Raw genomic sequence first — 14,290 nt, forward strand, 5'->3', positions numbered from 1 at the left:
CTTTGGTAGCAGGGGGCCATAGGGTTGGCTTCTGTGAGAAGAATCTAGAAGCTGCCCCATGTTAGGTAAGGGCCCCACTGCTGACCAGAGCTGAGCCAATAAGCGATGTTGTTTTTTACCTCTGTGAGAGCATATTTAAGACAGGGAAAAAAAAAAAAAACGCTGCGCCACACAGCAGCTGGGAGAGTGAGAGGAATGAGGAACAGCCTTGCAGGCGCCAAGGTCAGTGAAGAAGGAGGGGGAGAGGTGCTCCAGGCGCCGGAGCAGAAGTCCCCTGCGGCCTGTGGTGAGGACCATGGTGAAGCAGGCAGACCCCCTGCAGCCCATGGAGTACCATGGTGGAGCAGGGTTCCACGCTGCAGCTCGTGGAGGAGACCACGGTGGAGCAGGTAGACCTGCACCGACGGAGACTGCGGCCTGTGGAAGACCCCTGCTGGAGCAGATTCCGGGCCGGACCTGTAGCCCGTGGAGAGGAGACCACGCAGGAGCAGGTGACCTGGCAGGAGCTGCTGCCCGTGGGGGATCCAGGTTGGAGCAGTTCGCTCCTGAGGGATGGACCCCATGGTACGGACCCATATCTGGAGCACTTCTTGAAGAGCTGCTGCCTGTGGGCAGCCCACGCCGGATCAGTTCAGCAAGGACTGCATCCCGTGGGAGGGACCCCACAGCATAGGGGACGAGAGTGACCGAGAAGGAGCGGCGGCGAAGAAGCGCTATAGACTGACCATAACCCCCATTCCCCCATTCCCTTGCGCCACTCAGGGGGTGGAGGTGGAAGAGGGTGGATGGGGGGGAAGGTGCTTTTGGTTTCTTTCCTTTGTTTCTCACTTCTCTAGTTTGTTAGTAATTAGCAATAAATCTTACTATCTCCCTATGCTGAGTCTGTTTTGCCCGTCACATTAATTACTGCGCGATCTCTCTGTCCTTATCTCAAACCTTGAGCCCTTTTCATAGTATTTTCTCCCTGTTCCTCTTTGAGGAGGGGGAGTGAGAGAGCAATTGTGGTGGAGCTTGGCTGCCCACCTGAGTAAAACCACCACAAACATTCAAACAGGAATTCTGGACCTGTCAGCTGTCCCAAGACCTCTCTTTCTTAGACCTTATTTTGTTGATTTTCTTGGATGTGAAATAATAAGCCAAATATAGTTTTTGAATAGTGTTCAATATTATGATTTGATGTAAAGACATTGCATTTTCAGTTTTCTTTTCCCTTCTTAGTGAAGCCTATTTTTGACTGTTTAAACAAGCACCTCTTAGTGAGCTGGAGTGATAATGCATAAGTCTTTTCACTGAAATGTGAAATGTTGATCAGAAATTAACGGTATGTGGGTTGTTTTTTTCACTTAACATTTTGTTCTCCTGTTTTAATTTTTCATTGCCCCAGTTTATTTTGGCCTTCTTTATAACCTTACTGTGACCTGTGTCATCAGTATGGTATTTTTTTTCTCTGCCTCATGTCTCTCCTCTGTTTACTTCAGAGAACTGAAGTAGACCAATGTTGATCTGAATATCTATTCGCAGCTATGTTTTTTGGCAGTATTTTCCCATAACAAAATTATTTTCTTTTCTCTGTTTTTTAACCAGTTCCTAATCTATAACAAGGCTTGATTTTCTAACCAGTTACCCTACTTTCCCCTTCCCAATTGTCTTTAATAGTTCTGTCCAAAATTAGCATTATATGCTTACAAACTGCTTTTAGATATTTGTCTAGTAATGTCTTTCGTGATCTTAGACTTGTAGGGAGGATCTCTGGATCCATAGCACCCAGATGGAAAGAGATACCCAGCCTAGAATATTTAAGGCAAGTAGTGGTATCCATGCCATATCACTGTCAGTCTTCCAGAGTTGAGGATGAGGAAGAAACTTCTCCAGAAGACCGCTTTTTCTGAAGTGATAAAACTCCTGTAGTGAGTTAGAAAGCATGAAAATCTTCCTCTGTCAAGAGTACCTGCTTCTAAAACTTTAATTCAGCCAAGTTACTTCTAACTGAAGTGTTACCTTTTCTCTGAAGCATGGTTTTCTCCATGCAGTGGGTTAGCCTTGTTTTTAGTAGGACAAGACAAGGAAGTTCTGAAAGTACTAATATAGCTGTTCTCCCTCTTTATTATGAACTGATAGACCTGCAGTGTAGCAGGAAACTGCAGAAGTCTCTTCAGCCTGGGGGCCACATTATTCATGGATCTCTTGCAGTCCATATCATTCGACCCTGAAGGAGTAGTTCAGAAGAATTTCTATTCAGTTGTCTACTATTACGTTTTCTTATACAAAGGCATAGGCTGGTGCCTACCAGCATATACCAGTGAGTATAAGTTTATTTTTTGTCTACATGAATGCTAGTATTTATTCCTCTTATGAGAGGCAAGTCTGCTACTAAATCAATGGATCCTAACAGAAGACATCAAAATGTCAGCCCCAAGTTAATTTAGCATGATAATTCAGATAATAATTTTGAGATCCTGCACACAAAACCCATATCTTGTTCTCCTAGTGGAGAGAAAGAGAGAAGAGCATCAACAAGAAGAGATGTAATCTGCCCTATCCTGAGGAACTGTATCACATCAGGAAGCTTCCTCCCAGAACTGATATGGATTTGTGCAATTTTCATCCAGCACTTATATATCAGTGCTGTGTTTTCCAGTTCCTAATTGTGGTGTTGCCATTTCTATTTAAATATTCATACGTGACAGATGAAGCATTTTCATTCCCATTTCTGTTTAAATATCCCCATCCTCTCCTGGAAATGGCCACAGCAGCTATACAAATTGTTTTCCTTCCCTAGCCTCAGAACACTGCTCTTACTGATAGCTTATGATAGAAACAAATTATTTTTGAGCCCAAAATAACTTAAATTAGCATGAAATTTGGATTAATTTAATACTCCTATGTACTGCTAAATCAAAGAGGTTGCAACCTTTATTTCAGAGTTGTCTGTACATATATCTCTTAAACCCATGCCCATTTTCTGTCTGAAGAAAATAAATTGTAGTTGAGCAAATTTGTTTATAATCTGTTGCAGTTAAATAGTTTTGGAGCTATGTTTTGTTGATTTGAAAAGACTTTTTGAACAGCAGCCTGCTTGCAATAATATTTACTGTGAAGAATCTTTTGTCATTTGACTTTCTGAAAAAAAATATGTGGCGCATTTTTGAGCACTTCTCCCTTTGGCTGCTCGAACCTCCAACCCTCTGTTAAAACTGCACTTTGGTTTACCACAGTGTGACTGGGACAGCAGCGTGTTCAAGAGTGGTGTGCCATGACAATGGGAGAAGGTACTTCTGCACATGAAGGTCTCACCTGAGCTGAATCCCAGTTAGCTGTAATGAGCTGTGTAATAAAAACTATAGCTAAGGACAGTCACAACCTTCATCTCTGCCTTTCCCCTTTAGGTTTAGAGCTGTTTGTTCAGTCTCCAAAGATATTTAGGATGGAGACTGTGTTTCTCTACTTATCTGTACGGAATCCAGTAGAGTTTTGAAAAGTTACTGTGATGCAAATAGCAATTCCATACTATTAGCTGGCTTGCAAGGCAGACAGCTCTCAACCTAGTTCAAGGTGAAAGCTCCTAACCACTGCAGGAGGAGGGTAGTTTTGATCTTGTACCTCCAGGCTGTTTATTGTTTACAGACCAGTTATCCAGAGCTAAATCTGTGACACAACAATGTTATTTGTAGGACTGGCTTGGATTGTGTTGTCAATTCTCAGAAAGAAAAGAAGTATATTCTCACATCTTGGAATGAGATTTAAGAACCACCGAGATGTCTTCAAATCTGAAATTTCTCAGTCTAAACACAGATTTTGGAAGACAAGCAAGTATTTGTTCTTTTAATGTTTCATTTAAACAAACAAATATATGCAGTATTTCGGAGTCCCTTAGTCTGCCAGAAAACATCCATTATAGATTTGAATTTTAAACTTTAGAAGATACTGAACTCTATAATAGACCACCTGCAAGTCAGAAATGATTAACAGGTTGAAGAAATATCTGCTGTTTGAAATGGGTAACATTCTTGGTTAGCAAAGCCAATAGGAGAAAAGACAAAATTAGGCATGACAGATGCAGTGTTTGCTCTCCCAGATAGGAAAAGTAATTCCAGTGTGTGAGGAGTGGGGAGCATGTAGGGTGGAATATTCTTTACTCTTTGCAAAATTGTCTTACTTGTTCAGTATCATAATTTTCTTTAGACCTGTTCCCCCCTCCTCCCCCACCTCTGGGTTATTAACTTCTTCCCTGATTTAGAAAAACATTGAAGACATACTCATTGCCACTCACTAAGAAAGTTCTGCATCATTCCTCAGTCAGCTTTCTGGAAATTAGTTTTGTGGGAACACAAAATTTCAGCTTCTTTACAAATCTTAAGTGGAATGAAACTTTGAAATGCAGCAACAGATGCAAAGTGTCACAGAGGCATTGTTTCAGCTAACCTCTGCCTTTTGGTAGAATTTAAGTCTTTTCCAGATGTCAACTGGGGAGAATATAATGATGGAAACTTAATCTCATTTAGACTGAACCGGTCTAAACACCATTTAGGCTCATTACCACACTCCTAACAATAGCAGCAACTGCCTCCTATTTATGTTTTGAAATGAAAGCAGCAGTGATTTTACTTTCTGAAGGTTCTGATTATCTTTCTGTAGGTGTACTTTGTCTGACAAATGAAAATTTTGTCATGCCCTACATCCTGCTCTGCTCATTTCTGGAGTAGAAACTTACTTATGAGTCCTAAGCAATGTCCAGAACAAAAATGTAATCATGAAGACAAAGATAAAATCAAAACAGGGAGAAGGTTAGGCATTAAGTATAAATTTAGGGGTCCTAAATTTGGTTGGAAGTTTTGGTCTGAAGAATTAATATTCATACAAATCAATAATTTTTGCTTAATTAAAATGGACCAAAATACATATAGTAAAATGAAATACATTAACTGTAAAATAATGTTTATTCTCTTTTGGAAGAAAGATTTTTTTGTTTGGGGATTACAGAAATCTCTTAAAAGATCTCAGAAAAGTCCTAAATTTCTGACAAGCATGGGATATGTCATAATTTCACATTTTCACAGGTAGTAGTATTTTGCAATGAAACTTGGGCAAGGAAAATGTTGGTGGTCATTTGGCTGACAGCAACTCAGAAGTCCCTAAAACAGGGTAAAGTCTGGGGTGTTTTAAGGATCCTGAGCTAGAGGTGGGAAATCATTTTATTTTCTCCATCTTTACAAATTGAAAAGTTGAGCAGATTGAATTGTTGCTGATGTAGAGCACTTGAGGAAACTATTGCTTTTCATAATTTATTCAACCTAAATGCAAAATGAGCATTTGTTTGGGAATGTAATGACTTAAGGTCAAACTAATTTTTTTTCTTTACTGTGAACAAATCACTTGAGCCTCATACTTGCTTTTGGCAGCTGTTAAAATGCTTATGTTTTCTATTCTTCATGCCAAGACTGACATGTGAAAAGAGAACTTTCCAGTAATGTTCTTGCCACAAAGAGAAGCTTGAACTTTCCGTGTTAGTTAGCACTTTATTTTTCAAATCCTCTGGGAGGTTTTGGCATTTCCTTGTGCTCTCTATTATGCTCTCTATTAAAAATATTTAAAGCCGCCTATATAACTTTTTCTTTTTTTTTTTTTAAGAGAAGTATTTCTCCTTAGATCGAAGACAGAATTCTGCAACAAATACAAGATGTTGCTTAGCGGCCTTAATAGTCTTTTGCAATCAAGCTGCCAAAAAAAAAAGAAATCATGTATGTGAGATTTCTGAAACATTGGGACTACAAAAAAGGTATAAAATTGATTGTTTTCAGTAAAATAATAAGCTTTCAGGATATGTAAGTGAGTTTACTAGTTTTCCTTTTAAATTCTCCAAGTATTTTTCTCACTTCTAAAATTTAGCTTGGCAAGTGATATCTGAATTTGGCTTGTTCTGAACCAAAGTATTTTTGACTCTCGTGAGATCACAGAAATTGATTCAGTTAAGTAGAATAGTTGACATACTCTTTTCTTTATCTAAAACCCTAACTCTAATTTCTTCCATGGGTGTTCATTTTATTTTAGGAAAAATTTATCATCTAAGATGATGAAAGCTACAATTTTCTCAGCAAGCTGTCAAACAACTGTTCTATTATCCTGTCATTTACACATGAATAAAATGTCTGTTAGATCTAATAATAAATTTGCCTGCATTTTAATGAGACTACTGATGTACTGCTCAAGGAAGACTGCAGAATACTATAGGAAACCCAAACTGAAAAGGCAGTGAATGTCATTTTATCCCATCTTCTGATATGTGGGAAACCCATCACCATCTGCAAATGCTTGTTTATGCATGTAAAGTAGGAGCAATGAAGATCTACCTAAACTAGTGTTTGTTTAACTACTATGATTCAGGCATGATAATAGGTGAGTTGGAATATCCTAACTCATGTGGATTGCTGGGCAAATCATCAATTAATGTGACAGGAGATTCTCTGTAAGTTTATCACTGTTATTGGCCTTTTGTTGTTTTGCTTTTTTACAGTGTGCTGTGAATATTTCTAAAAGGCATGATTTTTTTTTTTTAACGTTATCTTAAATATTTGAGGGAGATAGCCATGTGAGCATGCTCAGTGTAAATACATAACATTCTACATTCTATTTCAGATTTGGGGGGTTTGGGAATGAGGTTAGTGAAAGGGAGGCGGGGAGGGAGGGAGGGAGAAGGGAGAGCCTGCAGTCATCTGGAGAAAAGATTAAACATTCTTGGATCATAAGCAGCGGGACTGACCTTCCCATACTGTGTCCTGCAGCTCTGACTTTAAAGAGCTAGGGCTGAGAAATACAGACATTCCTCTTTTTCTCCAGAAGCAGATTATGCCACCTGGAACACAGAGGACTGGATTTACTGGAAGGTTTAAAGCAGGACTGCCTTGCCACAGGTGCAGGTTTCTAGGAGCAGGTCCATAGCCACATTGCCTGCACTGTGGTGCAGATGTATTCAGTCTTCATGGGGCCACAGCTGGAATCAGAAGGTCTGTAAAACCACGATCTTATGCTGTCCCACCTCTTCCTGTGCTTTATGTTTCAATGGGTGTTATATAAAGCTGTAAAAAACTTGCAGATGGCTGAACTGGAGGAAGGAGTGTTTTGCACAAAACATGATTGTCTGATTGCTGACTTCTGGCACAGTATGTCTCTAGGATCATGCAGGCCCTTGACATTTGGGCAATGCCAGCCAGATGTGTTTATTCCTAATATAGTACATGGGCAAAGTATGGGCATGTACGCCCCCATGTGCCATCAATATCAGAATACAGAGGAGGCAAGTGTGGCACCTACTCAGATACTTTTCTACATCACTACTGCATTTTGCACAAGGCAAAGAACGTGAAGCTACTTCTGAACTGCCTATAATGACAAGCCAAAATTACACCAGAAAATCAGAACAAGAGCAGTCTTAGCCTTCCAAAAGGCATTTCTTGTCATTCATCAAACTATGTTCAGGTTATGGGGCACAGTCAAAGTTAAGTTTAATGTAAAGGAATTAAGACATAACTCTACTCTAACCTTGCTTATGAAAGAGGATGGTTTCTGATACATTTTTAATCTACCTTGCAATGTAGCAGGTACATACACACTTTGAAAAAAGTATTTCTAGCCTCATAAATATGTGGATTGGTGCAGCAAGTGTAATAGAGGTAAGTAGCTCAACTACTGCCATGTGATTCATATTTTTCTTAAATTTCATCTCTTACTCAGTTTTTTTTGTAAGCATGAAAAGAAATATTATAAAAGGGCTAATCTTTAGAACCAGACATAATATCTGATCGCAAACAAAGTGCAGAGAATTTCTGTGAGAAGCTGAGCTGGTCTCCCACCCCATTTAGCTCCTATCCCTTTTTAGACCACTTTTTAATACACAGCAATGAGGGATCCTTGATTAGAAATATGATTCTTGTGTTGTTTACAGAACTGTGGAGTTAAATCAGAGTTCAACTTTTAATAATAACAAAAGTGGTTTACAAATATTTTTGATCTGTATAACCCATTTAGGGCATAGAAATAGTACAGTTATTCTCTTAAAAAGAGAATAGAAATTGTGAGAAAATTGAATTTATTTCTGTGTTAACAGCTGTGAAACTTAAGTGAGTTTTAAGTATGAAACTCAGGTTTGTCTTTTAGTTATTATGAAGCTGAGTGCCAAGGCTGTGCCTGTATGAATAACCAGTACACTTCTGTCATAAACTCCTTGGCTAGCTGAAGAACTCCGGGGTTCCCCATGAGCACAGCTGAGATAACTGACAGGTTTGAGAAGATGAATCAACTTTACTATCTCTTGAATCAATCATCTTACTTCATCTTCTCAACAAATTATTTGATTAATTGGTACAATCTCTAGCTGGGAATGTCATAACAACCTGAAGACTCCTTCCAGGCAGATTCTACTGTACCTAGATTAATTTCTGTACTTGAATATTTTGATTAAGCTCCTAGGACAATCTGGTTCTTCCACCCACAGACTCGACTCCACTAGAGGTTTCTGCTGCAAAATTGATCAAATTATAAATAGATAAGATGCTTTCAAATGGTCAGTAGAAGCTCTTCCTGCAGATGAAAAAATGATCATGTAGAACATAGTCTTCGGCATTTAGTTACAATGGTCTGTAGTAGTGGATCCAGCATATGCTGGGATGGTTATGCAGGACCATGGGCCAGTTGGATTACAAAGGTTCAGGAGAGCAGTGGTTCAAAGAGTCTCACATAATCCAAAGATCCTTACAAGAAAGACTCCTGTTGCCATCTGGACAAAAATGAGACATGCTGTTCAAAATTTTAATTCTACTCATCGACATTATCCTATGCCAACATCTTAAGATGTTGCTTTATTTAATTTTAACAAACACTCTGTCCATGAGTGCCTATATAATGTTTCCTCTAGGAACTCCTAGAACTTTCAGTTGTACTTTCAAGGCAGTCCTGAGCTCTAGATTATTCTTTGTGTCTTGTTGGGTGTTTCACAGCACTAGCTTGAGCTGGAACTTAGAGTCTGAGCTCAAAAGTGACTCATGTTCATGTTGCCTGGAAGAAATAGACTTTGGTTCTGTGGAACCCATTTCTGACTTCAGCTTTTATAAGTGGTAGTAAAACACTTACATCAGAAAAAAAAAAAAAATCCGAACTGTTCTAATCACTATAGAATTGGAAATAGAGTTTAAAGTTCATCTAGAATCACTTTCAATTTCTACATCAAGTGTTGAAAGAAATGACATGTTCTCACAAAACTGTCAATTACTTTTCATAGTCAGTAGACATATCTCAAACAGCAAGCATTTTGAACTGAGGATTTGATGGAAAACTTGGAGTGAAGAGTTCATGAACAATTTACAGGAAACAGCTGAAGAAGTTCCAAATAAGAGGTATTTGAACTTCTTGGTTACTGAGTTTAGATGTGTTGCTGTTCTGTTTTACTTGTTTATATTTCACATTTGCACAACAGCATGTTTGGAGTAGGGGTTGTAAATCAGAATGTCTCCCACTTAACAGAATTTCCTAAATCACCAGAATGAGAAGCTGTGCAATCTTTTATGATAGCTGGCTGGGTTGATGGGCGTCAACTCCATGACCCTTCCCCTCCAAGAGTTTTGGCTGAAAAAAAAATCTATAGGTGGTGTCTTACATCTTAGATGTATTATCTTATTTATCCTATTTATTCAGTAGGAAAGATATCACCCACACTCAACAGAGTGTTTCAGTGTTCACTGTATAAAGAATTTTTCTGACAAAAGAAATTACATATATGACAAGCAACTGGTGAGAACTAGGAAATAAGCTATATAAAAAATATTGAAGTATGCTTGTCTTATTGATGTTAATTAGAACTGAAAGAATTCTTAATTTTCTTTCCTCTGCTAGAGAATGGAAATCTCTAGTAACTAAGACAGTAAGATTTTTTTTTTTTTAATGGGTTGGCTCCTTTCTTCTTCCAGGTTTTTGCTTTCTCCACGTCCTTTTTGATCCATTGTCTAAGCTGTAACATTATCAGTAGCGCTTGATTTGAAGAGATGTTTGTAGAGTAGTGTTATGGCCTCTAGATTTGTTATAGTCTTGTAAATTTTGTTGTAATTTTCCTGCAGAACGGCATGATATTCAATGTGCACTTCTCAATTTTTGTGGAAGATATTTTACATGTAGAAAGTCTGGTCTTTAGGAGTGTGTCTGCTTGATTTGTATAAACAGTTCTGTTTTTTCCCCAGTTCTGTTTCTTGTGGGGAAATGCAGATTCAAACTGTCTGATTTAGTTTTATTACTAATCAGTTCAACTACTTATTCATAGTACAACAAAATGGAATAAGTAGCACATCTTATTATATAGATACCAATTCTTTTTCAATAAATGTTTACTCTCTTCAGTGTCTATTTATTCCTTCTGTTTCATTCATCATGTAAATAAAGTTAACAGCTAACGCATGCAAAGGACATAATTTCCCTCTTCTTTATGTTGTTGGTTGTTTTACTAATATGATCGCAGGCTATAAATCCCCTTCAGATCTTGGCAGAAACTTAGAGCTCAAGAAACTCCATTTCATGCTTATAGTGATGCCAGACAGGAAGAATAAGGCCAAAGGATGCTTTGCATTCCCAAGCTTCTCTCTGCTCTTAAACAGTTTCTGGTACCATCATTGTATATGTATGTGGCAGTAAGAATAAATCTCGTTTATTAAATACCTGATGGAAAAAATCTCCTGCCTCTGAGAATACTGGATTACATTTTTATCAACCATTTATACATTTTCTCTTGGTTGGTCTTTTCTGGCTTTGAAAACGTAAAACCCTTCACTGCTCTACTTTAAAAAGGCAAGAAATAAAACTGTTACATCAGAGTGTGAAGATGAAAAGATTTTCTATCCAAAACTTCAGAAATCAGAGAGCATTTCTTGTTTCCACTTAGTCAGCACTTCTATCATTATAACTGCCAGGGATCAATTCTGATCAGGCCCAAATGAAAGCTGCTGTGCAGCTAAGTGTGCCTGTCTGAGGGAGGACTTGTCTCAAACCATTTGCTCAACCACAGACTTTGCGTGAGACTTTGAGTAAATGTGCTTGGATTTAAAAATAAAATAAAATAATAACAATAATAATAGAATTTAAAGCATTTCATCAGTCTACCTGTCTCATTATTATTAGTTTTTAATCCAAAATGCAGAAATTTTTAAGAGATAAAAAATATGATGTTTCTGTAAGTACTCTATACAGCTCAGAGGACAAGAAATAGCAGTTGGTGATTATCCACCAGTGTCAGTCTTGGGATTTGTCTTCCATGCTCTTGTGTTTTCCTAGTATTGATGATGAACTGAAATTGGGGCACTGTAAGAAACTGCTTTCAAATTCCACTTGCATGTTGACTCAAGAAGTGCTGTTCTTACGTTTGTGCCCCTGGAGAGGGATAGGTTTTTCGGAGACCCTGTAGTTGTGGTGCGTGTGTGCAGTGGTGCTAGAACATGATGACTGGTAATCTTGAAGAGGGCATTATCACTATATATTTTAGCTGTTTCCTTTCATATGAATGTGTAAAACTATTATGAGACCATATTCTTAGAATGAAAGGCTGGTGAGATCTTTGGGAAAGGTTTGTTTTTATCTACCTTCATTATCTGTCAGTACAATCTGACATGCTTTGTCATAGTTCAATAAGAAAAAAGGTGAACAAAGTGTGGTTTTTTATTATTTAAATTTGCTTGCTTTTTTCCATACCAGCAGCTATGCTTTTGTACAGTCCTAAAATTGGGGTTATGCTCTTATTGTTTGCTTCTGAGTAATAACTCTGAAAATTTGCTTTGATACACAAAGCAAGATTTGCTCTAAGCCTCTCGGTGTTTGTTTTGAGGGGCATTTGTGGCTTACAGTAAAATAAACATAAAGCTACATTGTTTGTCACCTGGAGAGAAGCTCCCAAAGTCAAGTTAACCAGTACATTGTGAGAAAGCACAACATGGTCACTGTTTCATCACTATTTGATCTGATCTGACTGCCAGAGCTTGCTCAGTCCTTCCCTGCATGATGCTGCCACCTTCTTTCCAGTGGCCCCAGAACTTGTAACACCTTCTCATGTGCCAGTTTAGTTCATTAAACCAGCAGAAACATTATCTTGTTTGTTTGTTTGTTCTGCTCAGCTGCTGAGCTGAATCTGTTCATAGGAGCATCCAGCAGCTGCCAGATCTGGTGCAGGTTAAGTTGTGACTGAGCATAGCTTGCAATATGGAAAAAGAGAAAAGACGGATAAGATGAGCAAGGTCAGAGATACCTCCCAACAGCTGTTTTTGTGGGTGATTGACTGGCTTACCTTGTGCTAGGAGACAGCTCATGGTAAGAGGAGTCAAAAAAGCTAAACATTAGATTAAAGCTTCTCATCTGCCATGGCTCGCAAGAGTCACTGGAGGGGGACCGTGCTCTAGGTGCTAAGTGAGAGAACAAAATGTCAATTAACCTCTTGTCACAAATCAGCATCTTTGCTCAAGCAGGGCCACCGAGAGCAGGTTACCCAGGACCACGTCCAGGTGGCTTTTGAATATGTCCCAGGAAGGATACTCCACCACCTCTCTGGCAGTCTGTTCCAATGTTGTCACCTGCACAGTAAGGAAGCATTTCCTTTTTCTCTCATCTTCTCTACAGCTGAGATTCTGTTTTCCAATTTACACTTTTAAACTTTGATTTAATTTGCATCTCCTGAATAATATAATGTCTTAGGAATTCTCAAATATTACACCAAAAATAGAGACAGAAAGTAGTTACAAAGCTATGGTATACTTTGTCTTCTCAAATAACTCTCTTTTACTCTGTAATTGAGAAGACTTTTCATTCTTTTTGTTATTATTTCAAGAAATTGAACATTGATCGATGGGAAAAAAAATCTATTTTATAAAATCTGGGCACATGGAATAATAGTTAAAATTTTAAAACAAATGCAGAACTAAAGTCTTGAAGGTACCTTGTCTGCTTTGGTGTGTGTAGGTCAGATATTCTCATGGTGAGTGGGCAAGGGCTTAGGCTGAGGGATTAATTAAACATCAAATAAACACTGTCTCAAAGGTAAGCAGAGCCAGTTGTTTGAGATATTGTAATATCTATGAGTAGGAACCATAACAGAAAGTGGATGGATTTCAAAATGAAATGGACTTAAATGTTTTACTATTGTCTTTGATTACAATTAGGGAAGGGGGGAAGAAGTGCTTATGCACAAGTGCTGCCTTGCTTATATTGCTACGACTACTGCAAACAGACAGCCTCAGAGTCCTGAACATATCAATCCATCTTCATGGGGTGTTTTGAAGTGCTGTTGGGTGAATAACTGAGATACAGGGAGACCAAGGGACCCAGACAGCCCAAGGCAATCCACACAGTAGGCTCAACAGTCATGAGTCAGATAAATTTCTTTGAAATGCTAGGAGAGAGCTAGCCTTCTTGGAAAGGAATTGGGAAAGTTTAGGATCCTGAGCAGAGAGCTAGTTATTACAGCTCTGCAATCAGCACTGCCAGATCTGCATTGCACTGAGCTTCCTGCTACAAATATAGCTGAGAGAAGAACGAGGAGATTTGGAACAGCTGGAATGGATTCACCAAGGTTAAATCATGCCTGACTGCCCTGACTGCCTTTGTGATAAAATGACTAGTTTTATGGATTAGGCAATGACAGTGAATGTCAGTTACCTTGATGTTAGCAATGCTTCCGTATATTCTTGTGTCAGAGCTGGGACATCACAGTCTGGGTGAGTAGGCAACTGGGTAGGTAGGTAACTGGTTGGATAGTCAGGCTTGGATGGTCAGGTTTAGAGGGTAGTGGTTAAGGAGTCATATACAGCATGGAGCTGATGGTAGGTGGAATACTGCAGTAATCTGTCCTGGCACCTCTCATGTGTAACATCTTTTATCTTTGAAACTGAGAGAGCTGGGTTTGTTCAGCCTAGAGATAAGAAGGCTTTAGGGGGACTCAGTAGCAGTCTTTCTGTAAGAAGATTATTGAGAGGATGTAGCCAGGCTCTTCACAGTGGCAAGCTCTCTCACATGGCAAGAGAACAAGAGACAGTTAACATAAACATAAGGACATTTTTTTTTACTGTGAGGACAGTCAAGCCTGGAGAACCTTTTGCTACAGTCATCAAGGTGACTTCAGAGAGAGATGTGGCCTTGAATGTTTGGTAAAGATTGAATTTATTCACCAAATTACATTTGGGTTTATGACTTTTGGGGGAAGACAGACATCTTCCATAGCTAGCTCTTTTATGGAGTCATTCTTAGCTCATGTTAAGATTATCTGCATTTAGTT

At 38.7% G+C, this 14,290-nt stretch overlaps 1 long non-coding RNA gene across 2 annotated transcripts in view; it reads left to right on the forward strand.

The window, feature by feature from the left end:
- The window catches only part of LOC308194405, an 81,832-nt gene that overhangs the window by 29,031 nt on the left and 38,511 nt on the right, over positions 1–14,290 (forward strand). The window contains exon 1 of one of the 2 annotated variants that reach the window (XR_013950509.1): positions 6,373–7,001. The exons of the other annotated variant lie outside the window; for it this stretch is intronic. This is a non-coding gene — a long non-coding RNA (uncharacterized lncRNA). Of the gene's footprint in view, positions 1–6,372; positions 7,002–14,290 lie in introns of those variants that run through there. 2 annotated transcript variants of the gene reach the window in all.

This window comes from Anser brachyrhynchus (genome assembly GCF_964034855.1).
Source record: "Anser brachyrhynchus genome assembly, chromosome: 4".
NCBI classification, from domain to species: Eukaryota; Metazoa; Chordata; class Aves; order Anseriformes; family Anatidae; genus Anser; species Anser brachyrhynchus.